Genomic DNA, 27,679 nt, shown 5'->3' on the forward strand with positions numbered 1-27,679 from the left:
GAAACAGTAATTTAAAGTTAATTTAGGTATTTTCCTTATATTTCTTGAAAACAGTGAAGGGCATTCATAGCTCATAGCATAACATTTATTTTTTTTTCTACCACTCAGTTGCTCTTGATTGATTTATTTGCAAACTCCTTAAATAGGTCTTGAGTCCCACCCCCCATCAATATCAGGAGTTTTTCAGTAACCCAAGCCAATGCATCCTTTCTTTTCTGCCCTTATTTCTATACCTCACTCCCTTCTTTTATTCTGCATTACATGGACCTGATAGATGGCTGTCAATGAAATAGCAGAAGTCTTCTCATCAAGTTGGGGTAGAAATAGAGAAAGTGAAGCCAGGGCCATTTTTAATGGGCAGGGGGAGGGGGAAGGTTGCATAAGACCATGTAAATAATTTTTATTCTTCTATACTTGGAATAAGATTAGACATAGTTGACTTGGGAGAGTCTTGTGCCTAGTCTTCTTTATTTAAAAGATTGATATATAATTAACATATAGAATTATATTAGTTTCAGGAATACAACATCATGATTTGATATTTAGATATTTGTGAAATGATTACCACATGAAGTCTGGCTAACATCTTTCACCAAACATAGTTACAAAATTTTTTCTTGTTATAAGAACTTTTGAAATCTATTCTCCTAACAACCTTCAAATATTTAATACAGTATTATTTAAACTATAGTGACCATGCTGTATATTATATCTGTGTCTAGTCAACCTCAAAGGAAATGACTACTTTAGTCCCTTTACTCACTACCCCTGTTTCTTACCCATGTCCCTCATCAATAGCATTAGGCCCAGGTCCATTTCTGATCCTGAGATAACCTGTTGTTAATTATTTGAGTTGTTGGAATACCAAAGCTTGGCCTAGACATCTGGAATCATTTTAATCAAAAGCTTTGAAAGTATCAATATTAGTCCCAATTATTTCACATTCATCAAATCTCTTTTTCTCCATTAAAAAAAGAAAGAAAAAATCCCCCTTGCAATATTTACCACTGACCTCAGCTATGTGAGTTTTACTTTAATGTGGCTTTCAAGAAAGGCATATTAGAACTCAAAATAGTAAGAGCACATTTGAAATAGTTGTGGGAATTGAGAAGATATGATATTGCGAATGTTGGCAGTAGATTCTTCTTGTCTTTTTTTTTTTTTTTTTTTTTTTTTTAATTTTCAATAGAGTTTCTGGATCAGCAGCTCTCCTCCCCCTTGACAAGAAACCCTATGCTTTGCAGGAACACAGTGGTTTAATAAAATTGGCCTTCTTCCTCCTACTAAAAGTTTACCTGCGAGAGCCCCGAACATAATAAAATCAGATTATGAAGGCAATCATATTTACTTGTAATAAATCAAATCTTGCAGACATCAGTTAAGTCTCCCTCCTGCACTGGGACAATATTGCGCATGCATACATCAATACCTGAGGTGTCAGAAATATATTTCATAAGTTCAGAAAAATTGCACACACACTTGCAGCACCATTATGAGCAGTGAATTTGTAATGTGAACATTATGATGTATAAAGTGGCTTTGTTCCTACATTTAATAAGCACCGCATGTCAAACCCACAAACATAATGGAATTTGCTGGTGATTTCTTACCATTAAATATAGGTTATTGTTTTCAGAAAAAAAGAGAGAACTTTTTCATGCTTTGCTACCATTACCCACTTCTAAGCACACAACCTCCTTCCATATAGGACAGCCTCTTTAATGCATAAATAAATAAATAAAACTAGACCCACCACCATGACATTAAATTAGGTTGGGCTAAAATAACCATCGACTCCATTCTTTGTCTAGAATTAGCTGCTATGAAAATATATGTCTTTCCTTTTCAGGGACATCTTTCAAAATTACAGCAGTCCAAAAATGCACTGTCTTCTACAGAAAGGTCCCAATACAATATGTCATTTTCAGGATGGATTCATGGAAATTTTATGGCTCTTTCCTGCAATTCAATACTTCAAATTGCTAGCTTATTTATAAAGGGTTATAAAGTAGAGTTTGAGTTGAAAGAGTTAGTAAATTTTACAGAGGTGATTTGGAGGAGTTGGCACTTGTGTGTATTTAAGTGTCTTTTAATAGTTTCATAGACTTATTACAATGAGTCTATGGCCCTCTTTTGAGAATCTTTAAAAAACTAGTTAATGAGTCATAAAAATAATTGTAGATTATATCCTTTCTTTCATGTTTTTTGAAATAACAATCCCTCAGCATTCTATATGTGTAAGGTCTTCCTGCATTAGGATATTAGTATTTCTATTCTTTTTGGAGGGGGGAATAGAGAAGTTGGAGAGTGTGGGAGGGGCAGCTGTAAAATCGATAAATCTGAGGAACCAATGTTTGATGCAGACTAGTGCATATCATGCACCTGATGATGCTGGAAATGAGGGCCCTACTGGGCGAAAGTAATATCCATCGGCCGAGTTCAATGCTTTATGTCACATCTCAAGCAATGACATCTGGGAAGATCTCGCAGATTCTCCAAGAGCTTTGTTTCCATTCTTTCCCACTCTGTTTCACAACTTCCTACTGTTCTGTCCTTTTCCATGCCACTTCCTTTTTATTAGGGTACATCTTAAAAATGCACCTTGTATTAGCATTTTTGTAAACTGAAATGTTTGATGAGGTCTCTATTTTCACGTGGATTATGAGGTAAGAAAACAAGGACAGTCCACGAAGAGATCATAGAAGATCTTCTACAATACATGTTCAAGTGGGTGTTTACTGGAAACAAAGTTGAGTTCTGAGAAGAGAAACTTCACTGAACTAAGAGGTGGGTTTGAGAGGGGACTGTTTTTGTAGGAAATACAGACAGAGGGAAGAAAGGCCTGAAAACACACTTTCCACTTCCTGGCAGAAAGGCAATTCATTACTGTTTAATTTTATTCTTTAAAATTTGCCCAAAGGAATTTCAAGCACATCTCCAGAAAAAGTTCAGCATGTTTACTTATCACAGAGTATTTTCATATGGAACATTTCCCCTTTTTGATGTCATAGAAGTAAGCATTTCCATTCATAATTAATCTCAAAGATGCTACTTCAAACACCACCCACAATGTGTTTCCAATGGTATTTAAAGTGTTCTCTGTGTTATTGTTCATAAGACTTATGTCAGACACACAGTAGAAAAGCAAAGTCAGTGTAGCAAGGAACTGAAAACATCCATTTTGTTGCTCCCAAATTAAGGAAAAATACAGAAAAGGAGAAAGAAGAGAAGCAGACAAAAGAGAAGGAGGAAGAGATAAACTAACATTGCTTGAACATTTAAACCCACCTTTGGACCAAGTTCCTCTCATATATTTCCTCACATCAACCACACAATGACTTTTGAAGCAACTATTAAAGTTATCTCTATAGTTATGAACTAAGAATTCAATAAAGAGAGATTAAAAAAATTTCCCAAAATTCCCAAGAGGTAAAACTGTGTATGAAACTCAATTCTATTTGTTCCAAAGTTGGTGTGATTATCTATTGCATCTTCTAATAAGACTATCAAAAAGGGCAATTGGCCCAGTTGGTATGGCTCAGTAGTTGAGCAGGGACCTATGAACCAGAAGGTTAAGGTTCGATTCCCTGTCAAGGCACAAGGCACAAGGTTGTGGACTCTATCCCCAGTAGTGGGGACCAGGAGGTAGCTGATCAATGATGCTCCCTAAACATTGATATTTCTCTGAAATCAATAAAAAATATATTTAAAAAGAATAAGGGCAATTGTCTGATATTTTCATTTGTTTACAAATTTACCTAATTTAACTTGAACTCAACCTTTGGCTTGATGGGTTTCAAATCCTTTTCTTATTGCCATATAGTTGACAGTGCAAAGGAAAACTAAACTGGCAGGTTTAATTTTCAGTTATCTAGTTAAAACTTTTTGGGTGACTAATACAATTTTTTTTTATTGGTGGTGGAGATTAAGCACCAGTAGAAAGGAAAATGTCTTTAATGTATCTGAATTAATGAGGATGGAATATACGCTTGAAAATAACTTGATTCCTTAATGATCATCATTCATATTATCTGATGTTAAACAGAGTATGTAAAGTCTTTAGTGTGCTGGCTTTGCCATGTGTCAACATGGCTATACTGAGCTACAATTTTCAGAGTTCCATTTCCTATGTGTCTCTGGCCATCAGAGAGATTCTTCTATGAGATTTGAGTTACAGCAGCCCTTCTGTAACTCACACATTTTGGTTCATCTGCTGGCTTGCTCCCTGCTGTGGGGCAGCAGGCAGGCTGGTAGATGCTCACCATGCCGTGGATCCTCCAACTCCTCTGACCCCTGTGCTAGGTGAGTGTCCAGCTGCATGATGAAATTTACCATCTTCTCCGGCAGCATTCCCACACCATCAAAATCAGAGGCAGTGTAACTGATGTGGTGTCAGTCCATCCCTGTGGCTTCCAACTCATGCTGTGGACCCCCGTTTGTCCTTCTCTTGCCCAATCTTACAGAATTGTGCCCCTCTTCCAACCCCAAGAAAGTTGTGGTGAAGTCCTTATCCCCAGTACCTCAGAGTGAGACCTTATTTGAAATGAGGTCTTTATAGAGGTCAAGTTAGAAAGGGGTCATTAAGGTGAGTCCTAATCCAATATGACAGGTGTCCACATGCAATGGGGAAATGTGGACACAGACATGCATAGAAGGAAGACTATGGGAAGACACACAGGGAGAAGGTAAAGGACCAGAGTGATGCATCTAAAGCCAAGGGATGCCAAAGACTGGTGGCAAACCCCTAGAAGTTCCCAACAAGGAACCCATCATGACATTTAGTCCTCTAGCCTCTTGAACTGTGAGACATTAAGTCCCTTGAATCTAATGTTAAGCCACCGGGTTTATGATACTTTATTAAGGGCAGCTCTGTAGAGCTCAGCCCAGTATCAGAGCTAGTACAACTGTCTTACAAAGATTTAATCAGCTCCCACAATCATGTAAGATCTAGTCCTGGCCACAAGTCCCTAGCACATGTGTCAAACACAAGGCCCGCGGGCCAAATCCGTCCCGCCAGGCCTTGCAATGTGGCCCGCACCGCGCTGTCATCACTGCACTCCGCTGCGTTTCCATCACAATGACAGTTTATGACTGTTCAGTAAACCATTCGGCCCACGATTTAGGCTGGATTTTAGATTTTGGCCACTTCTCTGATTGAGTTCGACACCCCTATGCCTAGTGGTTCTGCTTCTCTGATTGAGTCCTAACTGATGGGAAAAGAAATTAGTTTACAAAGGACCATAAAGCTTCAAGACAGTTGCACAGTAGAAAATTTAAGGTAAACAAGACGAGGGAAACTACTGCGATCAGAAAACTACTGTGATAGTGATATTCTGATATTCCTGAATCTTAGTGAGAAAAGCTGACAGCTTATAACAAAAGTTTGTTTTCTCTAACATAGGCTGTGCTAATAAGTTTGTCAGTTTATTGATGGTGTCTGTGTTAACTGAACACATTATAAGCTCTGAACAATTTATGCTCTTTCAAAAAAGATGACTATAAATTCAGGGAGTACTGTCCTATGTATTACTGTATACCATTTAACTATCATTTACTGTATTAATATTGTAACTTTCTTTGAAAAATATCAATGTTGGCAGGTATTACTTTATTAAAACCCTACCAGGGATCTTGTGAGTAAAGAGATAGCACAATTAGTCATCATTCTTCTTTTCAACACACTCTGGGCCCAGCAGCTAGTCAGCAAAAAAACATAGAGCGCATGGGTGGTTGTGTGAATCCCCAACTAATGTGGTATTTCCTCATAGAAAGAGCAAATTTCCAGTGAAGTTGTTGATTTCTTAGCATTTTTAAATTAAAATTATTACAATAATTATTTGTCCTTAAGATTCCACATTGTTTTGGATCTAAACAGAGGAAAACATATTTGTTACAGAACCATATATCCTAGCAAAAATGAAATGTATTCAAGTTCTTTTTCTCCAAAACGAAAGCACTTTAATATCTTAAAATTTAACTTTAAATCATCAGTATGATATTTTTATATTGCAAGGCATGATCTTGTAAGTTATTTTTTGTTTAATTTTCTTTCTTAAAGACTTTAATCAGATATTCTGAAAGCTACTTGAGACTGAACTGTTTGAAATGCATTTTATAACTAGTTTTGGCAAAACTAGGACTTGGTGGTCATTCCTTAAATACTGCTTCTCTGTCTTTAGTCTATGCATCAGTTCAGCTGTAAACTCTTAGAAGTTACCAGTCCACTCTGGTAGACTTGTGATTTAATATGTTTTGCAAGGTAGAACACAAGAACAAAGCTAATCAGTACAAGCTCACAGTATCTAATGGCTGTAAGCTTGGTTCTGGGGTTGCATTTTCACTTGCTACCATATAATTTATTTATATTAGTGTGGAAAATTTTGATACAAAATATTCATCATTTTTTTAAAATTCTACTTTCCTACTTTACCCTGTTGTGCATGCTGCAACCAATAGAATTACCTAGTACATCCATTTAGGCACTTGATAATCTCTTGTAAAGAGGATCTATGTAAAAAGTATGCATATTTTAATAGCCTTCTATGTTTCAATTGTCTTTTTAAAATCCTATATAATAAAGAGGTAATATGCAAATTGACCATCACTCCAACACACAAGATGGCTGCCCCCATGTGGACACAAGATGGCCACCAGAAGATGGCCACCACAAAGAGAGCATTTGGGGGTGACCAGGCCAGCAGGGGAGGGAAGTTGGGAAGGACCAGACCTGCAAGGGAGGGCAGTTTGAGTGGACAAGGCCTACAGGAGAGGGCAGTTGGGGGCGATCAGGCCTGCAGGGCAGGGCAGTTGGATGGAGGGGGGGACCACGACTGCAGAGGAGGGCACCTGGGAGGGACAAGGCCTGCAGGGAAGGGCAGTTGGGGGTGACCAGGCCTTCAGGGTGGGCAGTTGAAAGCAACCAGGCCAACAGGGGAGGATAGTTGGGGGGGAGGGACTACGCTGGCAGGGGAGGAAAGATTGGAGGACCAGGCTTGCAAGGGAGGGCAGTTGGGGGTAACAAGGCCTGCAAGGGAGGGCAGTTTGAGATGACCAGGCTGGCAGGGGAGTGAGTAGGGGGTTATCAGGCTGGCAGGCAGAAACAATTAGGGGCAATGAGGCAGGAGAGTTGTTGGGAGCCAGCAGTCCTGGATCCCACTGGGATTGGGTCTAAATGTGCAGTTGGATGTCCCTCTAGGGGTCCCAGGTTGGAGGTGGTGCAAGCTGGGCTGAGGGACACACTCTTGCATGAATTTTGTGCCCTGGACCTCTAGTAGTAAAATAGGAGGGGAAAAATAATAGAAGTTCATTCTACCAGAGATCTTTGACAGAATAGCAATTAATTATTGGATTATTTCAACTTCCTTATGCAAGTTAACTTATTTGCTTGGATAGTTAAAATGGTGAGCTTAAAGATAGCTGTAGGGGGTGACATAATTATGGTAGTTAAGAATAAAACATTTCTGGTTTAGGAGAATCACAGATATTGTTGCAAAGCAAGTAAGAAGGAAATGACCTTGTATATATATTTTATGTTGCTCTGTCCCCATCAATCAGAGAAATGTTGGGAGCAAAGTCAGTCAGTTCTTTATAAAGGGGAGATGGGAGGGAGGGGAATAGGAGAGAGTAGGAGTAGAAGGAGTCTAAAAAGGATTCATATACCAGCAAACCAGCAAGTATTAAAGAGACAGTGTTATAATACTTGTGTGAATTATCAAGCTATAGTAGTATTTGCAACCAAGTAGTTAATGGATCTATTCAACAAAGCAGTTCAGTGTAGATAAAATAGGCAGACCTGGCAATATAGCAGAAAAATGGAATAAGACCTCCTAGTAAATAAAGAGCCAAAACCAAAATGAGTGTTGCATCGTGTTTGAATACATTTGGGGTGTTTCCATGCAGATGTTCATATTTCTTTTAGTAAGGTTCTGTATTGTATACTTTCCTAAGACCTGTTAAACAAAGTCATAATTAACATATCATTTCATAAAGTATGTCTACTTTAGCAGAAAAGCAACTTTGCCAGGGTCATTGATGTGGGAGAAAGCAAATTAATTAGCTCTCAGAAAGCCTAGCTCCTGGTTCTAATTTTGCCAACAGAACTTTTTTCACTTTGGGGAAGTGACTATTTAAAAGGCCCTTATTTCTATATCCATGAAATAGAGAATCTGGAGAAGAGCAAATGCTTTTAAAAAACTTGGTTTCCAGCCTTGAAATAATATGTTCAAGCAGAAATCTTATCTGGAAACCCAGCGTGCAAATCTACAGCTGTTCAACTTGAAGCTGAGGTGGAGAGGAGAACAGCTCCTGCCCTCGCTACCCACAGCCAGGGACACCCTCCACTAGAATCACAAGCATCAGAAAGTGAACAGCCCTCCATGAGCTATGTTGTTGAATATCCCACATTCTTGGAGCCCTTGGTGTGCTTATTTCTCCTTCCAAGTCGGTCTGAAATGCCTGGTGATCTGATTTGGGGACTTATCATATATAATTATGCTTTCTTTTAGTTTCTCTTAGTGGTCATGTTTTGAAAATTCTCTTTTGAAATTGGACATCTCCAATTATTATTAAAACTGTCCCTTATGTCACATTAACACATCGGCTCCCCTTTGCTCATCCATGTCTCAGAGAACACTTGATTTGGATTATACTAATAGTTCCACAGCCTAGAGAAAAACCTTCCCTCACCAACTAACATCAACCTGTCACTTTTCACTTAGTCTACAAAGTTCAGTCAGCCCTCCAATCTGAGCATATGCTAATGTTTTACAATGTCAAATGCCTCGAATATAATTGTGCTACAGGTTAGTGTATGAAGTAGAATAATTAATAAGGAATTCATTAAGTCATTGCATTTGTACTTATGCTGTCAACTAGAACAACCTATTTATTTCTCTTGAGATTGCCATTATTTTAGTCATTACTACCAGCTGGTGATTAAATAAGAATTATAACAGTATTTTGCAAGTACATGTGATTCAGAGATTTAAGTTTTTAATTTATTGTTTTGAATCACAGAATACACAGCATGGTTTTAAATGTCTTAAGGCTTTACCAGACTCATAACAAAAAAAACCACAGTATTTCCAGCTCCACTTCCCCCTGTACCTGATTCTTATCTCTGGCAAGTTAATCCATTCATATAATCTTCTAGTATTTGCCCCCATATTTCTAATTAACATTTTTATTTTTAAAATTTTATTTAGATATTACCTATTAAACCCATAATTCCTATTGGATCACCTGACAAATCTTGATCATGGGCATAGAGCTGTCAATCACCTGCCTGGGGTTATAAGCTTGACTGCCAGTATTCTCTGTGCCAGGTGGAGGAAAGGGGCTGGTCATGTCATTGTCCTCTGTGTAATATTCACTAGTCTTCTGTTTTTAGCTGTACTTGATGTCCCCAAATAGTCACTCTGGAGGAACCTTCTTAGAGAGTGTACCTCCAATCATTCAATTTTTTGCTGGGGTAAAGGAAGGATACACACCTTGCTGTGTGAAGTAAGGGGTTGCGGGGGGGTGGGTGGGGGTAGATTTCGGCTAACCTGGCTATATAACTTGCAGGACCCAGTGCAAAATTAAAATGTCAAGCCACTTGTTAAAAAAATTATTAAGAATTTAATGATGGCAATAGGAGAACATTAAACTGCAAGGGTGCCTCCTAAGTGTGGGACTTATGCAAATGCACAGGTTGCATGCCTGTGAGGCCATCCCTGGATTTAGGTATCAACTACTTCTCACATACACCTCAAAGTAATTTTCCTATTTACAGTCCTGCTTGTACTCCCCTTCTTCAGAGGCACCCAGTGTCTCCTGTGCCTAAGTTTATCATGCTTCTATAGAGCAACTGATTTGGCTTCCTGGTTTTCCTTTCCTCCCCTAAGGCTGTCTTCACAGCAACATGATTTTCATGTTGCTTTAGTCATCCTTCTGCATTTGAAATTGCAAAATTGTGTTGACAACTTTCATATGTTGTCCTCATCTCTTGTTCTATTTGTCCTTATGGGTTTTTGTTTTCTTTTCACAAACCTATTTTCTCTTGTTGTACTATTGTTTTGGGAGAAAGCTGAAATAAGCCTTTGTCTTATATCTGTCATGTTTGACAGGAAATCTGAATTTCCATTTTATATTTCTCACAAAATCATTTCACCTTTACTCCATTGAGTTTTAAAATAGATTACGACTTTCTGTAAGGATTAAATTTTTCATTTAGTTAATAAATTATTATTTTAAAATATTTTAAAAGAATACTCTAATCTCAACAAGCAACAATAAAAGCATTTAATAATAACTTCTCCCTTGTTTTGATCATTACGCCGTTAGTTTTTTCTTTAATATGTTTTTATTGACTTTAGAGAGAGGAAGGGAGAAGGAGAGAAAGACAGAAACGTACATGATGAGAGAGAAACATCTATCAGCTGCCTCCTGCACACTCCCTACTGGGGGTTAAGCTCACAATCCTGGCATGTGCCTTGACCTGGAATCAAACCTCCAACCTCATGGTGCATGGGATGAAACTCAATAAACGTAACTGCACAAGCTGGGCCCAAGTTAATTTTTAGGAAGTACTTTCTATACTAAAGTACCATATTACTTATTGATTTTAAAAATATATATTTTTATTGATTTTAGAGAGGTGGGGGGAGAGAGAGAGAGAGAGAGAGAGAGAGAGAGAGAGAGAGAGAGAGAGAGAGAAACATCAATGATGAGAAAGAATCATTGATCGTCTTCCTACTGCACACCCCACACTGGGGAATCAAGCCCACAACCTGGGCATATGCCCTGACTGGGAATGGAACCCTGACCTCTTGTTTCATAGGTCAACACCCAACCACTGGGACACACTGGCCAGGTTACAAATATTATTAAACATTCAACAAATACTAATTGAGTACATCCTATGGGCCAGGTACTGGTCAGAATACTTAATTATATTACATAGTTATAAAATATAACTATATTTAGCAGTCTTAGAACTGGGAGGGATCTTGGAGAAAGATGAGTTCAATTTCCTTACTTTAAATAGGATGAAAATTAAGCCCAAAGAGATTATTGTATTATGAACTCCTTTAAGAAGTTGTTAGCTAACTTGCTTCAGTAAATTGATGATATACAGTATTTTTTTCTTAAGCATTTTAAAAGATAAAGCAAAGTGTTAAATATTAAATGGTAGATGACATACATTTTATTTGTTATAAAAACTCTGATACAGTTAACATGAAAATGTGGCGTTCTCAGACATTTTAAACATTAAAGACAGCAAATAATTTTAAAAACCTAAAACTTAGAAGAAAAAGAATAATTCATTCCATACAAATGATTCAAATAAAGGTTGCTCACCAAGATCTAAGAATCTTTACCTTAAGGAAGAACACACCATGGACAGCATCTCCTATGCAACTCACTTGGGACAGCAGTGGTACTCTGAGTGTGACCTTGGCTAGCAGGTTGGGGAAAGACTTAAGCAAGAGAAAGACCAGAAAGAAACTAGAGCTAATTCACTACTAATGAAGGTCAGTGGCTTCCAAAGCAGCCCAACCAGTTTCATGGGATCCTTATATTTGTGATGACTACAGTTTGTTGCCAGGGTTCAGCCAGGTGTTCAGCTGCAGCATCTCTAATGGGGTGACCTCAGGAGGAACGGGGAAATAAACTCCAGGTTTGTCTCTTATGAATGCCTTCTTGCTAATAGATACAATTGTTCTAAGAGGCAAAAATTAAAACTTCTAGGATCTCTTGAAAGCAAAAAGAAATTAATCATTTTAGCATCATTTGCCATCCCTTTGTATCTGTTGCCTTATTAAACAATGACAAGAAAGTTGTCAGAATTTATTAAATATCTTTCTTGCACCAGGAAGTGTGCTAAATGCGTTTCCTCCATTGTTCTGTTTGAAATTTACAGTAACAATCCTGCGTTGTATTTATAGGTGTAGGAATTAAGTATCAAATATATTAAATAACTCATTCAAAGTCAAAGAATAAGGAGGGAGTCAGATTTTTGAACCCAATTTTCTCTTAGTTCAAAATCCACATTCCAATAAAACATACAGAGATCGTGCTCATTTGATTAGATTGATCGGTATGTATCATGGTTTGCTGCTGTTTATATTAATGCCCAATTGATTACCAGATGACAGAAAAGAGTGAGTTGAGGAAATTAATATTATCAGCGAAGTTATTGTATATCAAGCAGTGTCATGAAAACGACCAAGAACTCTATGTAGAGACGCTCACAGGATCCTCTGATTCCTGTTGCTTACATCTGACTTTTGAGAGCAGATCATCAAATACAGTATGATATAGCATATAATGAAGACTGTATCATAAACCATTCCTAGTTTTCTCTACTCACCAGTAGTCTCCCCCAAACCAAATTAAACTAAACTCTGCATTCTTATTGCAGGAAGTAGCATTATCCTCAGAAAAGAATATATACTCCATAAAACACAACAACTGAGCAAAAACACTATATATGCATTTTAAGACTGCTCTGTTCATTCAAATGCATATAAAAATTTCAGAAGCTTAAAAACATCTTGCTTCCTAGTAGAAACCTCTGACAAGAAAACTGTGCCCTACAAAACAGCAGAAGTTATAAATTGAATCAAGGAAACTGTTAGAATAAAGGATGGTCATTGATAAGAAAGAGGACATGGAGTATAAATTAGTTTATTTTCCTTAGGCATAACAGAATCTAGTTTGTTAGAACTGTGTGTATGTGTATAGAGTATGTTTGCATTTCTGACTCAATGAAATATTTTTCTCCACTAATAATAAGGAATAAAAATATATGGATTTAGTATAAAGAAAAAGTACATGAATACAAATTTATGTAAGAGAAGAGGAAGGAGAAAGTAGGGGAGGAGGTAAGAAAAGAAAGTAGGAAGGAAGAAAAGAAGGAAGGAAGGAAGGAAGGAAGGAAGGAAGGAAGGAAGGAAGGAAGGAAGGAAGGAAGGAAGGAAGGAAGGAAGGAAAGAAGGAAAGAAGGAAGAAAATATTTTAGCTCATTGGCATCAGCAAAATATAAGCATAACTAAGGCTATAGCTACATGAATTTCAGGAAGCTAGAGCACTTAGTACTTGAGGGAAAAGTACTCGGTGGGCCTTAAAACTAGTTACTCAGCTGCCAGACAGTTCTTTTCCTGATGGCAGAAGATATGAGAATCCTGGGTCAGAGACTGAGGACTTCATTACTCATTGTCCAGCAAACATGTTCTCCTTGTCTCCCAAGTCCCACCAAGGTGATGTGGAGGGTCCCTGATATCAGTGTTTTTATGTTTCAGCTGAGGAACCATGAGCTTAGGAAACCTTTAAATGATGCAGTAAGCACAACTGCCTAACCTTTATTCCTTCAGGGGACATTAATTAATTACACCTGGCAGTATGCAACCCTATCCTCTGATCCAAAAGGCAGACTATCTCTGTCTTCCAAGGCTATTGGCTATCCAGGCATCCTTGGAAAGATAGTCCAGAACAAAAAGACAAATGGGATATGTAGAAACGTGATAGATCCGCGGAAAATTATCTCTTGACAAAAACATAGGGGTGCTATACTGAACAGTCTGAGTGTGGATCAGTCATCAATTCCTAGGGAGAGCCCAGATCAGAAATTTGGCATCTTGTCAGTTGCACCTGCTCAACTGTTCTTTCTCGTGTAAGTGATGTGCAAGATGATGACCAGAGTAGGAGAGATTCTTCTCTGCTCTGCGTCTTATGGCTTAATATTTAGTAATCTAATTAGCAACGAGATTCTCAATTACAAATTAGATACATTATTTTGATTGGACTTCATTCTTCCTCATATTTGGCCAAAGTTCATTTCCCCACATTTCAGAGATCATATATAAAGGGAAGGTGTTGACTGGGAGATCATGGAGATCCTTTCTGGTTGTATATGTTATGTATAAAAATATGCTATACTTGTATGGGTACCTGGGAATTACAAAGTCCAATTTCTACAGGAGCTGGCAGGTAACCTAAATTGGAAGTGGGCAAAGGATGGACTATGGTAGGGTTTCTCAAACTTGGCACCCTTGAGCTTTGGGTCTGATGATTCCGTGTTGTTGAAGGCTCTCCAGCACATTGTAGGATGTTTAACGGCATCCCTGGCCTCAACTCACTATTGCCAAAAGTTCGTCCACCCCTAGCTGTGACAATCAAAAATGTCTCCAGTCATTGGCAGATGTGCCCTGAGGGGAAAATTGCCCTAAATGCAGAACCACTGACTACAGAAAACTGAAGAGTTCAGTGTCAGATACACTGAACTAGAGTATGACTATGATGAGGATGAGACATTTGAGGGTTTTTCAGTAACTTCTGAACTAGATCATCTCCAACATAGGAACACACATTTTCATGGAAGTGGGCGTGTGAGATAGGTCACTTTTGAGTGCTGGCCAGAAAAGATAAATGTAGAGCAAAATCGGTTTGAAATTATGGGGAAGAGAAGTCGCTCAGAGAAGGAATGAAGCAAACAATATATTGCTTTTAGACTGATACATGTGTATCTTTCATGAACTCTCCCTACTTTCCTTTACCCAATTGTGGCTGCTCAAGTGCTATACCCATAGCAAATTGTTAGAATTTTTATCATGGCGTTGCTGGGGAGCATCCACACCATGTCCTGGCTCTCCATGAGAAAATCAAATTCAAACGGAGATGTGTTATCCTTACCCATCTTTCAGACATGAGCACCATTTGCTGGCTATTTACCTGACAGATTAGATGCTACCAGAAATAAACATCTTTATAAAATGAGCAATTTTGAAGCATTTAACTCATTTGTACTAAGACTTCTGCTCTCTCTTTAATTATAGGCTATTAAATAAATGTCAAAAGTCAATTCTTCAAAAAATATTCTTTATAAAGAAAAACTCAAACCTTTAGTAATAATTCCAGCCGAATTATTGGCTTAGTGGATCGAGTGTTGGTCTGCAGACTGAAGGTATCAGGTTCAATTCTGGTCAAGGACATATACATTGGTTATGGGCACATCCCCGATAGGGGGTATGCAGGAGGCAGCTGGTCGATGTTTCTTTCTCATTGATGTTTCTAGCTCTCTATCCCTCTCCCTTCCTCTCTGTAAAAAATAAATAAAATATATTAAAAAATACCATATTAATAAAAAACCAAGCACAGAAAAGCATTTCTTAAGATGACATTCTCCCTTTTGCCCAGCCAGTGTGGCTCAATGGTTGAGCATTGACCTATGAACTAGGAAATCAGGGTTCAATTCTTGGTCAGGGCACATGCCAGGGTTGAGGGCTTGATCCCAACTAGGGGTGTGTAGGAGGCAACCAATTGGTAATTCTCATCATTGATGTTTCTATTTCTCCTTCTTTCTCCCTTCCTTTCTGAAATAAACATATATTTTTTAAGTATTATATTCTTCCTTTTAGATTAAAAACATTGAAAAATATGTTGAATGTGTCAGATCTACTAGGAATATAATAATTAAGAATTATAGTTATTTCATTGTGTATTAATAGTCATTAATTATAATATATGGTAATTAAGAATAGCAGTTCTTTTTCATTATTATTCAAGGGACATAATACCAAGTTGCAATCAAAAGAACTGGTGAGGCTTCCAGTAGAAGGGCACATGGGAGGAGAAAGGTCATCACTCGGGGCTCTGCCACCTTACTGCCCCAGAAATATCTTCACTTTCAGAATACTATGCCTTGTGCTTGACTAGTCTGAGCGTCCAGCTATTTGTTGAAGTTGCCAGGCCTATTAATTCCAAATCCATGAAAGTGATGAAACTGTTTAGTGAACAGCCTTTGGCCAAGAGGAAGGAGACCTATGAGTGGTACCAAATCACAGCACTTATTTTGCGCTCATGGAGGTACTGCATTTTTATGGGCTCTACAGAGCTGAGCATCAGGATTTCAAGGATGAGCAGAGATGTCTGAAGAAACTTCATGGAAAGGGGGAACCAAGAAAAGGAGAAGGAAAAAGAGCAGCAAAAAAGAAATAGTATTGACCAGTACAAAGAGAAACTTCCTTCCTAGAATGGAGAGCAGAAGCAAGAGTATTTATTTTCTTTCCCCATGTTGGATGAGTGTAGGCTTCCTAACCTGAAGAGCTTTTGGCAGAACACAAATGCCCCGTGTTGAAGTCTGATCCAGTTAAAGAGTGACTGGTTTCTTGAACACATTCTAATTCTGCAAGGTTATTTTGGCTTTGATTTTGCAATCTGAGGTTTACCACATTCCCTAAAGAAATGAAAGCAGCCCAGCTGGTGTGGCTCAGCGGTGGAGCATTGACCCAGGAACCAAGAGGTCATCAATTGGATTTCTGGTTGTTGGCTCAATCCCTGGAGGGGGGCATGCAGGAGGCAGCTGATCAATGATGTTGCTCTCTCACTCATCAGTGTTTCAGTCCCTCTCCTATCCTCTCTCTCTAAAAATCAGTAAAAACATTTTTTAAATTAAAAATAAAATAAAAAGAACTGGTCAGAGGAAAGTGAATGCTTTGGATTTCAGGGTGACCAACTGAAACAAAACCTCTACCAGTCATTCACATCTTCTTTGTATTCCAGGAATCATTTCACTGACTTGGAATCCCTGAAGTCCAGTTTTGACAAGACTAACTCTCTAAAGTGTGAGAAGATGGTGATAGCGGAGTCTAGCAGTTTAAAAGTTATATTCTCAGGAAATATTTCAAAGAGTGTTAGACTGAATGAAGACGTCTACCGTCTTTATGATGCCAAAAAATCTAAACTTCACAACATGATATTTTTGATTGCCAAGGTGTGCATTTTGTAATTCAGTGACCAAAAATGGTTTCGGAAAGCTTTGTCCTCACAATTCTCCTTAGAAATACTCGTAGTTGGAGATATAAGCACAACTGTGGGATAGAGAAAGCTTTGCTCATTTCCCCGAGGCCAATATTTCTAAATATGTCATTTCCTGTACTCTCTACTACACCTTTAGGTGTCTTACATTCACTCTCAAATCCATTCTTAGGAAATGGTCTGATATTTAACATTTAGGGTGTGTCTGAGACAACATGTTGATGTATCAAGTAAGCCTTAACTCTAACTATGGAAAAATGAATACTTGTTATAGAAATTTCAATCATCAGCTCTGAGATTAAGAAATAACCTGTAATATAAGAAGAAATTCTGTCTTTGACCCTCATAATCACAATATGTGGATGGCATGAAGAAGTTCCCAATGATAAAGAAAAAATAGTCCTATTATGGTTGTGTCTATGTCAAACTCTTATGTAGCCTAAGAAGCATTCTGGGTTTATCAATAAAATGGTTTAACCTGAATGCTTGATTCTGAAAGAAAGGAGATATAAACATGAAATCAAGATAACATTAGAATGCCCCTGAGGATATTTTAGGTAATTGGCCAATGACTCATGGAAACTTTGAGTCCTATTGGCTAGCTTCTATGCTTCATTCATTCCTCTTCTTTACCCTTCTCTAAAGTTCTCAATATTTTTTTGGAAAAATTTCACCAGTGTTAAAAACATTTTCAAAACTGTGCAGGAAAAGTTGACCAGATGGGGATTGAGTTTTCATCCAGGATCAAGATAAACTAGCCCAATGAAGTAGAGTTAGGAACAGAGTGGGAGTAAAATAAAAGTTGCTCAAAAATTACATCACACAGTTGCACCTTAGTCAAGGACAAGGTTATAGATAATGTTTTGATTCATTTGCTATCCACCAGATCTGCATCAGCTTTGAAAAGAGGAGAGCATGCCCAGTTTTCCAACTCTAACAGCCATCACTCATGGATGGCTTTATCTAGTACAAGGAAAACATTCATTTACTGCTTGCCCTGAGGAACTCCGAAAGTATGAATCATCCATAGTTGTCTTGCTCCATTGCTCAATTTCAGGTAATGATACTATTGTTTATCCTTTGCTATGCTCACCCAATTATGTCACATTTTAGTATTTCATCTACTTCTACTGCACTTAAACCCACCAAACAGCCAACTGATGGATCTGTGAATCTAGGAACAACACTGTAGTCCTCAAATGATTCCCATGAACCCACAGTTTTCATATGGCCTCTTTCCCCATGTCCTATAAAGGGAGGAGTTTGCAGGAATAAAATAGATGGCCACTTGAGCTTTTGTGGGGGTAAACAAAACAGATTGTAATGCCTTTGTTTTATAGGTATCTACTTCCCAAAGAGAAAAGAGTGACTAGTGACTCTATGTGATTTTTTTTATCCAAGCATCAATCTCTAAGATGACCCCCACCCCCAACTTCTTTCTAATGAAAGCACTCCTCAGTTATTTAGTATCATAAGAATATTCTCAGTCTAGGACTAGGTTATATTTCAAAGATGTTATCTTATCTGTAAGTTCTGAGGTGATTTCTTTGAATACAAAGGCAATTTTTTATGTAGCTTAGGGCATTAACAAAATAATTTTAAATCTTCATTTTTCATTGGTTATTCCTTGAAAAGCCTGTCTTACCCAGACAATCCTGAAAGAGGCTAAAATTAAGGCTAGAAGTTAGCTATAAAGAAGAGAATTCCTTTCATGTATATTTACATATACCACTAAACTGGACAACTCCCAAGGCCACCATTTACATCATAATCCACATGCATCATCTTATGTGGCAGCCTTGTACATGATTTGTGGGTTTTGTTTTAATTATTTGTTTGTTTGTTTGTTTGTTTTTATGAGAGCAACAGAAAACAATATAGTCACAAAGTATATGGGATATATGTATGTGTGTGTTGTATGCACAGGAGATGAGCTTTGAGGAAGACCAAAAAGGAAAACAACTGGTTGTTCACTAGAATACAAGTTCCATGATGGAGGAGTTTTTGTCTTTTGTTTTCAATGATGAATCTTGAGCACTTAGACTTATTCCTACCACGTAACAGAACCTCAATAAATATTTGTTGAATGAAAAAAACCATTTATGTTTCATTATCCATAATAGATAACTGAAAGTAATACTGCCCAGTTACCATATGAGTCTTGGAAAAAATCTAATTTACTCTATATTATCTTAGCAACAAAAGACATGTTGAAAAAATAAATTTAATTTTGATAATAATTTATGAGGCTTTTAATTTATATAGCTGTTAGCTATAGTCCTAGGTGCTTTCCCATAATATATTTAATTTGATTTTTCTAATATCTGTAATGGAAGAATAGTTATGCATGTTTTTACAGATAAGGAAACAATGTTAAAGTGACTTAGTTACTTGCTTAAGGTGATGTATAATAAATAGCAAAACAGGGATCTAAATATTGATTGGTCTTTTGATTTCAAGTCCAATAGTTTATTCACTCTACTGAAACATATGTTTTAATTTTTATGTAGAAACTAATTTATTGTATTCTGTGGCATGCTTCATTATATTACATATTCCAAATTCACTTCCTGCATTATAGTAAGAGAAATTCTTATTACCAGAGGAGAGGAAATCCTAAGGATAATTTTAGTCTTGGCCCTAAACTTTTTTGCCCAATTCTTCTTCAATTCAATTGAAATGCATTTTTAGGCTGGAGTGACTCAATTCAGATCTGCAGTCCCTAAGAATGTAAGGGAGACATGGTGCCTGGGGTGGAAGATAGAATGGGATGAGGTGAAGGGGGATTGACATGGACTTTTATTAAGAATAAGGGTGCCAGGTTGTCAAAGGACCTCTCAGATCTAAGACTACTTTGAAGCAAACCTGTTTTGAATAACAACAGATGGACATTAGAAATTCCTGATTTCATTCAGGAAAGAATGTTACCCATAATTGGAACTAGAGCAATTCTGAAACAGAAATCAGAGGTGCAACAGTGATTTTGAAATATCTATGTGCTTCCAATTCAAGATATCAAACATGTTTGAGTCATTATAAAAAGTACAGAAAAGCCCAATTAAAAAGATAAAGGCTAAGTTTTGTTTCCAAAACCTCATTATGATAGTTTAAGATAAAACAAAAAATAACTATATACTTTGAATTTTTGATGCTGGCAAAGTTACAAAGTAAATTTGAGCATTAGGACTCAGTATAAATGTTCCTCCACTCTGAGCGTTTCTTGAAATACAGAAGTAACCTTAGAGGGTTTATCACCTACACACACTCTGTATTTTCTTTAATCACTTACCTTATTATCCTGTAATTATTGGCTTATTTCTCTGTCATTCATCATTAAATGTGTAATGAATGAATCAATGAATCAGCACAAGGCGATGATGTAGCTGGAATATGTCGCTTTCTTAGAGAACTCTGATTTAATATTTGCTTAAGCCATGCTGTATCAGATTGTCTATGTTATAAATGTGACTCATGGTTTCTCACAGATACTGTTTTCTAGTTTCGTCCCATTCCTAAGGTTTAAAAATGATGATATTCTTTCTCCAGACTAAACCAAAGGGGGGATATTGCATTTTAAAAGAGTAATAAGCAGAAGTCTTCTAGACAAGTTGTTCCTAAACTTTGGTGTGTATTGGCATTATCTAGAGGGACAATAAAGAACACAGAGGAATAAGCTGGTTGAAGAGGTGGATCTGGTCTTTGTATTTTACCAAATTTCCAGGTGATTCTGATAACCAGCCAAGATTTGGGAACAAAGTCGTCTACCTACTCCCAATACCCTGAACCAATAGGGACCCAACAAAGGAATGATAAACACCCATGCAAAGGAAAAAACAATGCAACCTGACACATATATCATGGCTATTTCATAGGCCCTGAGCCATCAAGAGCCAGTCAGATTTCTTTTGAGTATGAAGAAAATACAAATTGTTGACAGGGCTTATTTTTTCCCATAGAATCTTTTTCTTCAAATGAAATCTTATGTGGACTCTGGATAAGTAAAATCCAATAACACTGGAGCTTTTCTATTGGAAATAAATGTGGTCCAGAGTGAGGCAGAGCTTGGCTCTTTGTCCACTAATTGCCCCTCTGCTTTTTATAGTGGCTTTTAGGAACTTTCAATGAAATTCCCAGGGTATGTTGGAGCACAATTTGAAAATGAACAATATAGTTTAAAAACTTTCCCCCATCATATCCTCCTGGATTCTTTTTGGTAGATATAGTCAGTGCTGATGTGATAAATCATGAAAATCCAACTTATACCTGATTCTCACATTTAGAAAGGCACCTACAAGCCAGGAAACACATGCCAGATCTACTCAAAGAAAAGGCAAGATGAAATTCTTGGCTTAGGTTTGCCTCTGGACAGAAAAAAATAAAAAAAAATTTAAAAATTTAAAAAAAAATAAAAAGAAGAACAACAGCACTGAACATGCCAGGCAGACGAGTTTTCATCCTGCAGATGCCAGTTTGGCTTCCTGTTCTCTTCCTCCAATTGCAGGAAATGTGTGTCTTTTTCAAGGGAAAAGGGAAAGGGAAGAGAAACATACATAGTGTTATTGCATGTATGGTCATCTGCTCCCTTAACCTCAGAAAATGGTAGCCTGACTGTCTCCTTGATTGTTGAGATCACCTCCTTATTGCCTTATTTGATGCAATCATTTTAACCAGAGCTTACATATATATATATCTTAAAGAAACTTAAAAAAAAATTAGCCCTAGTTGGTTTGGCTCAGTGGATAGAGAGTCGGCCTTCGGACTGAAGGGTCACGGGTTCAATTCTGCTCAAGGACACATGTCTGGGTTGTGGGCTCTATCCTCAGTAGGGGGCATGCAGAAGGCAACTGGCCAATGATTTTCTCTCATCATTGATATTTCTATCTTTCTCTCCCTCTCCCTTCCTCTCTGTAATCAATAAAAATATATTTTTAAAAATCTAATTTAATAGCTTCAATTCATTAGTAACCTGACTTTTGACTTTTAAAGGGGCAAGGGAATGAATACCTGATAGTGGTTATTAATCAAACTGCATAAGCTTTGGACACAGGAAACAATGCATGTTACATACAGCTTCATCTCCTTTATTTCAAAAGGGATCTATCTGACGTGTAAAAAAAAATAGAGATATGATAATTTTTTATTTTTAATGTACAAACCAAGATTCACCCATGCTGCAAAGGAACCTGATTAGACATACATAGAAGCATAAAAGTAAGACAGAATGCTTCTTCAGTAAACCTGCAATATTCCTTTCAAATCTGACCCGACAATCTCCCTTTACAATTATCTCATGGGATTAAGTCACTAGAGGATAAGCTCCTTAAATCTACTTTCCAGAAAACAATTATTAGAAGGTTCCAAAAACGGATTCTTAATTCTTTTACTATGGAGGCAGGAAGAAATTTTACTTTTCCTTTATCAGAAAAATCTCAAGCTCCTCCTGGGAGAAAGACATGTGGATAACGTATTGGGATTTTTACTCTATGCTCTATGCTGTTTTATTGCCATTCCTAACGCAAAATTTGTTCAATTGTCTGAGCTTAAGAGATATTTCTGGGAGAACTCTCTCTGGCCTCAACAAGAACAAAGAAAGAGAAAAAAGGCAAATTTCTTATTTGTATTAAAATATTCATCTATAACAGCAGGGTAAAATCCAATATCTGTGTATTTAGAAGTTGGTAGGAACAGGTAACAATTTACACCTGTATTTATACCTTTATTTTTGCACATGGACTATGGGCACGCATTCGCGTTTTCACTGCAACGAGCAGTTTGCTGTCCATGTGCAGACACCGATTCTGTGCTGGTGAGTGTATGCGTTAGCCAATGTGCAAGCTTTTACTTTCAGAGCAACACCAAAAATGTAGTCTTTAAATTCACAAGTGTCAGAGGTTTCCTGAAACTTCGTCTTCTCTGGTTGCTACACATTTAAAAGGAGCTTAGAATTAAAATTGGTATTTTCATCAGGACACGTGTTTGCTCCTTTTTGTTTTTGCTGCACAATATAAATACAAAAAGCAGTGGCCATAAAATAAATGTAATTCAATTCAATATAAGACTGAATGATTTTTTATGTAAAAAGCATGAAAATAAAAATGAACCTAAGTCAAAAGTCTTACTGTTTGCATGAGGATACTGATGAGAAAAGGTTTTGTTTTGTTTTTTTTACAGTGTGAGGAAATAATAAAAAATCAAAGGGTTTCTTGTTTTGATTCAACTCCAAATTTTTAATGATCTGAACATACTTCATGCAAAAGAAATCCTCAAGGTTTATTGTCAGTTGAATTTTGACTAAACTAGAATGTTAAATATAACTGAGTACCTTGGCAGTGATGGGAAAAGTGGATTATCCAGTCTAAAAGTCTTGAAATACGGCCTAAACAATCAGTTGAGAAAACCTCATCTATAGTTGTCAGTGCTTACCACCTTCAGATGTGGAAGGACCAAATGTAGTTAGTTAGTTCTATTGGGGTCTCAGTGTTTGCACTGATTTCTCTTCAAGGTGAGAATGTTAAAATATTATTTTTGGGAGGGAGGGTGTTAATCCTTACCAGAAGATATTTTTCCATTGATTTTTAGGGAGAGTGAAAGAGAGAGAAAGACAGAGAGAAACATTGTTGTGAGAGAAACACATCGATTGGTTGCCTCCTGCATGAACCCTGACCAGTGCCAGGAAGGAGTTTGCAACCAAAGTACATGCCCTTGACTGGAATCAAACCCAAGAGGAACCCTTTGGTCTGCAGGTCGATGCTCTATCCACTGAACAATACCAGCTAGTGCTGTTAAACCATTATTTATTTTCCTGGTAAAGGCCTCAGGAATCTGAAAATATTTCTGGTTACATTGAGATAAGTTACAGGCATTTCCTAAATGCTAACTTCTCTGTTTGAGCAGTGATAGAGAAAATCACCTACCCCGTGAGGAACAGAGAAAAACCTCTTTGAGGGAGTTGACATGCATTTTTTTGGGATCAGAGCATTAGGTACCTTGGTCCTGGCATGGTCCTTCTTGTAGCTTGGTCATTCATACAGTGGCAGCTCAGCTCAAATCCCAAATGATGTGGGTTATACTGCTATCGCTACCTCTACCATCTCTCTATGCAGCTCTTTCTCTCTCTCCCTCCCTTCCTCCTAGCAAAGATGCATTTTTAAGGGGGTTTGATGGTTAATTTTGTGTGTCAGCTTGACCAGGCCACAGTATATCCAGGTATTTGGCCAAACATTATTTTGGGTGTTCCTGTGATGGTATTTCAGTATGAAATTTAAAAGGAGAGATTTAACATTTAAAAGGGGAGACTCTGAGTAAGGCAGACTGGCCTCCATCATGTGGATGGGGCCTCATCCAATCAGTTGAAGGACTCAAATAGAACAAGAACACTAGCTTCCCTCATGCAAAAGAGAATTCTCCAGCAGAATGTTTTGGACTTCATCTATGGCACTGGCTTTCTTGGGCTTCCAGCCTGCCAATCCCCTTGCAGATTTTGGACTTTCCAAGTCCCCATAAACACGTGAGCCAATTCCTTATATTGAGAACCTCCTTCTTCTTCTCCCCGCTCACTATATATATGTGTGTGAGTGTGAGTGTGTGAGTGTGAGTGTGAGTGAGTGTGTGTGTGTGTGTGTGTGTGTGTGTAGTTCATGTCTCCTTAAATTAGGCAAATGCAGTTAGAATTATCCTTCACTAGCATTTTCTACAAATTCTCCAGAAAGCCCTTAAGATCACTTTGCTTTCATGAAATTTGGTCTACATCTTACAATCACTACATTTACATTATTTTCATCATCTAATCTGAATCAGATTTCTTGTAAGGTATTTAGGTTTCTTGATTTTTAGAGTAAAACAGACAAGAGAATAAAAGACATTTTAAATGATGAGTTATCACCAGTAAGGAGGGAACTGGGAATACCCCCCTGTACCCCTAAATACATGACCCAGTACCAGAAGAACACAAATAGTTCCATGGGACAGTGCTCCACAGAGAATATACAATGGAAAAATAATTTCTTTCATCTGCATCAAAAGGACCAGGCTCCTGCTAAAACTTCTTCAGTTAGTAAACACACAGTATCCTCTTAATATAGAGTTTATACTAGATAGACATTATTATATCAAACTAGAGGCCTGGTGCACAAAATTAGGGGGGGGGGTCCCTCAGCCCAGCCTGCACACTCTTGCAATCCAGGGCCACTGGCTCCTAATTGCTCACCTACCTTCCTGCCTGATCACCTCTGACCACTCTGCCTGACTGCTTCTTCACCCCTAACTGCTTATCTGTCTGCCTCATCATCCCTAACCATACTGCTTGCCTGCCTGATTGCCCCTAACTGCTTGCCTGCCTGCCTACCCGATAGCCTCTAACCACCTCTGCCTGGCTTGCCTCATCACCCCTAACTGATTGCCTGGTTGCCTGATTGTCCCTAACCACTTACCTGCTTGCCTGATTGCCCCTAATCACTCGCCTGCCTGCCTGATCACACCTAACTGCTGGCCTGCCAACCTGATCGCCCCTAACTTCTTCTGCCTCAGCCCCCTGTTGCCATAGCTTCATCTGGAAGGATGTCCAGAATGATGTTTGAAAGGTCATTTGGCTGTCTGGTCTAATTAGCATATTACACCTTTATTATTATAGATGGGAAAACATTCCAAATGTGATAAAGAACTATATAGATGTTGTTGTTGTTAAAATCATTGACCTTCAGGTTAGAAAATGATGCTAGAAAGTAGTATTTTTTTGTGTGTGCCCAAGTATAAAGATCAGTGCAGACTATAACCATAGGATACCTTTCTTTTCATTCCAGTTATATCTCCTTCTCCAACTTGTTGCTAGCTTTTCTGTTTTTACTTCTTGGGCTCTTATAGCTTGCTCTCTCAGCCAGCCCCCAGAATGGTTGGAATGTCCATTGCTAAATATTGTATTGGAGCAGCATTTTCCTTTTGGTCATGAACTGGGGAGCTATCTAGGACTTTAGGGTTGGATGAATTATTCCTTGCGATTCAAGAATCATAGGTGGGGGAGAGGAGAGAGAGAGAGAGACAGACAGACAGACAGACAGACACTATCCAGAATAGGAACCTGAAATCACAATGATAAATAATAATAAAATGAAATTTGAGTGGCTTAGAATTACTTTTCATCCTTAAGATAATCATGTTTCACATTCTTTTCTGATGTAGAAGTGATGGAAAAAGATAATACATTTCCTAGAGTGATTGTTTTAGCTCAAAACAAATTGGGTGGCCTCTGGTTGTCTTTGATACTCCATAAGAAGGATTTAGCAGCTGATTGTGAAAAAAAAAATCCTTATAATAGAGCTGAAATGATAGCTGGTTCCCATCCTTAGCATCCAACTCTAAGAGAAGCTGAGGGAAACATTTTCCAGAAATAAGCCTTCCTTTCTGTAAGTTCTGTGTCTGCCTGCATTTCCAGCGAGCCTGCTGACATGCAGCCTGCTCTTTGCTCTCTCCTCAATCACATAAAAAGAGAGATTTTATGTTACTATTAAAATTTTTTTAAAGGAAATGTAAAAAAAACACCAAAAAACCCACAACAGATTTGTTATTATCCCTGTCCCTTGGAAGGACGATGAGCCAGAAAACACGTGTAAAATGTTTAACTATAAAATAACTTCTCCCCGAAATCTCTTTTAGGAAAAGCTACCTTCACTGATGCCATAAAACAACTTTATATGAGATTGCCATGTTTCCTTTCTTTCTTTCTTTTTTCCTTTGTAGGGAAAAGAGGCTATTTTCTCCCAAATGGGACAAAGAAGGCTGTCATGTGGCTCCCGCTTGACGCTTTCCCGTTTTAATGAAACCCTCACGCGAATGTCCAGTCAACCAATTATTTGAGTCCAGCCTTTACATTAAAATATAGATTAAATATAAAGTGTTAGCTACACAAAAGAGAATTTGCCTGATTCCTCAATAAAAAAGAGCCCCCATGTCATAAAAATATCCTTTCCCTAATCAAAATATCACCTGAATGAAGTCATCATGTTTAGCCTGATTGCATTTTCCTCATATATGTGCAGCTGCATTTGCCTCTCCATAAATGTCATTTGATTATGAGAAAATAAACAGGAAGGGACTCAAAGGGAGTCAGTACAGGGCCTGCTTGTTTACCTGTGGCAGCTTTCTTAGCTGAAGAACAAATGTCATGCAAATGGTGCACCAGCAATGAGCTGCCAATCACCCGGGCTTGGCATTCAAGATGATTTGCTAAATCATTTAAAGAGACATGCTTTACTAAATGAAAAAATATCAGAGGCAAGGGCCTGTGTTTAAACATGGGGCTGAGTTATTATCCCAGTAGGCTGGAATGAAATGAAGACATCTTCCAATTAAAGCTTGCAGATGAACCCAGACAAACCCCCCTTTTTTTCATAAAGACAAGCAGATTATGATTGGGAAGGAACAGCGACAGAGGCTTTCATTACACGCTGATTATGGTGATAAAATTCCCAGCGCTGTGTGTCTGCGGGCCCAACTTCACATTTGAAGGTTTTTAATATAATTTCCTTAGGGTGAAATGCTGAAGATTTATTAAACTTTATGAAGGGCTTACAGATCCAATTTAAGAGGACATATCATAGGGCAAAACTGACAGACGATAAAATACATTCCAACTATAAGAGAAAGGGAGAGAGAAAAAAAAAAAAAGGCAAGGAGAAAGTTGAGCCGTGAAACTGTTTTTAAACATTTTTTGTTGTTGGCGGTATTCAAGTGAAATCAATCATTTCCCCCACTGTTGCAGCCTTGTTGCTTCACTGAAGTTTTCTGCATGCTTTTTTAGGAGGCAGATATTCGGGCCACAGAAGGGATGCTTGCAGAGCTTACCTAATTTAAATCACCAAAATAATTTTGAGGTCATTGAAGCATAAAC

The 27,679-nt window shown here is 37.8% G+C and overlaps 1 pseudogene; it reads left to right on the forward strand.

The window, feature by feature from the left end:
* Positions 1–13,998: 13,998 nt before the first annotated feature.
* On the forward strand, positions 13,999–16,006 carry LOC118716710 (annotated as a pseudogene).
* The last annotated feature ends 11,673 nt before the right edge of the window (positions 16,007–27,679 follow it).

Source organism: Pipistrellus kuhlii, unplaced genomic scaffold, assembly GCF_014108245.1.
Source record: "Pipistrellus kuhlii isolate mPipKuh1 unplaced genomic scaffold, mPipKuh1.p scaffold_m20_p_12, whole genome shotgun sequence".
Lineage (NCBI taxonomy): Eukaryota > Metazoa > Chordata > Mammalia > Chiroptera > Vespertilionidae > Pipistrellus > Pipistrellus kuhlii.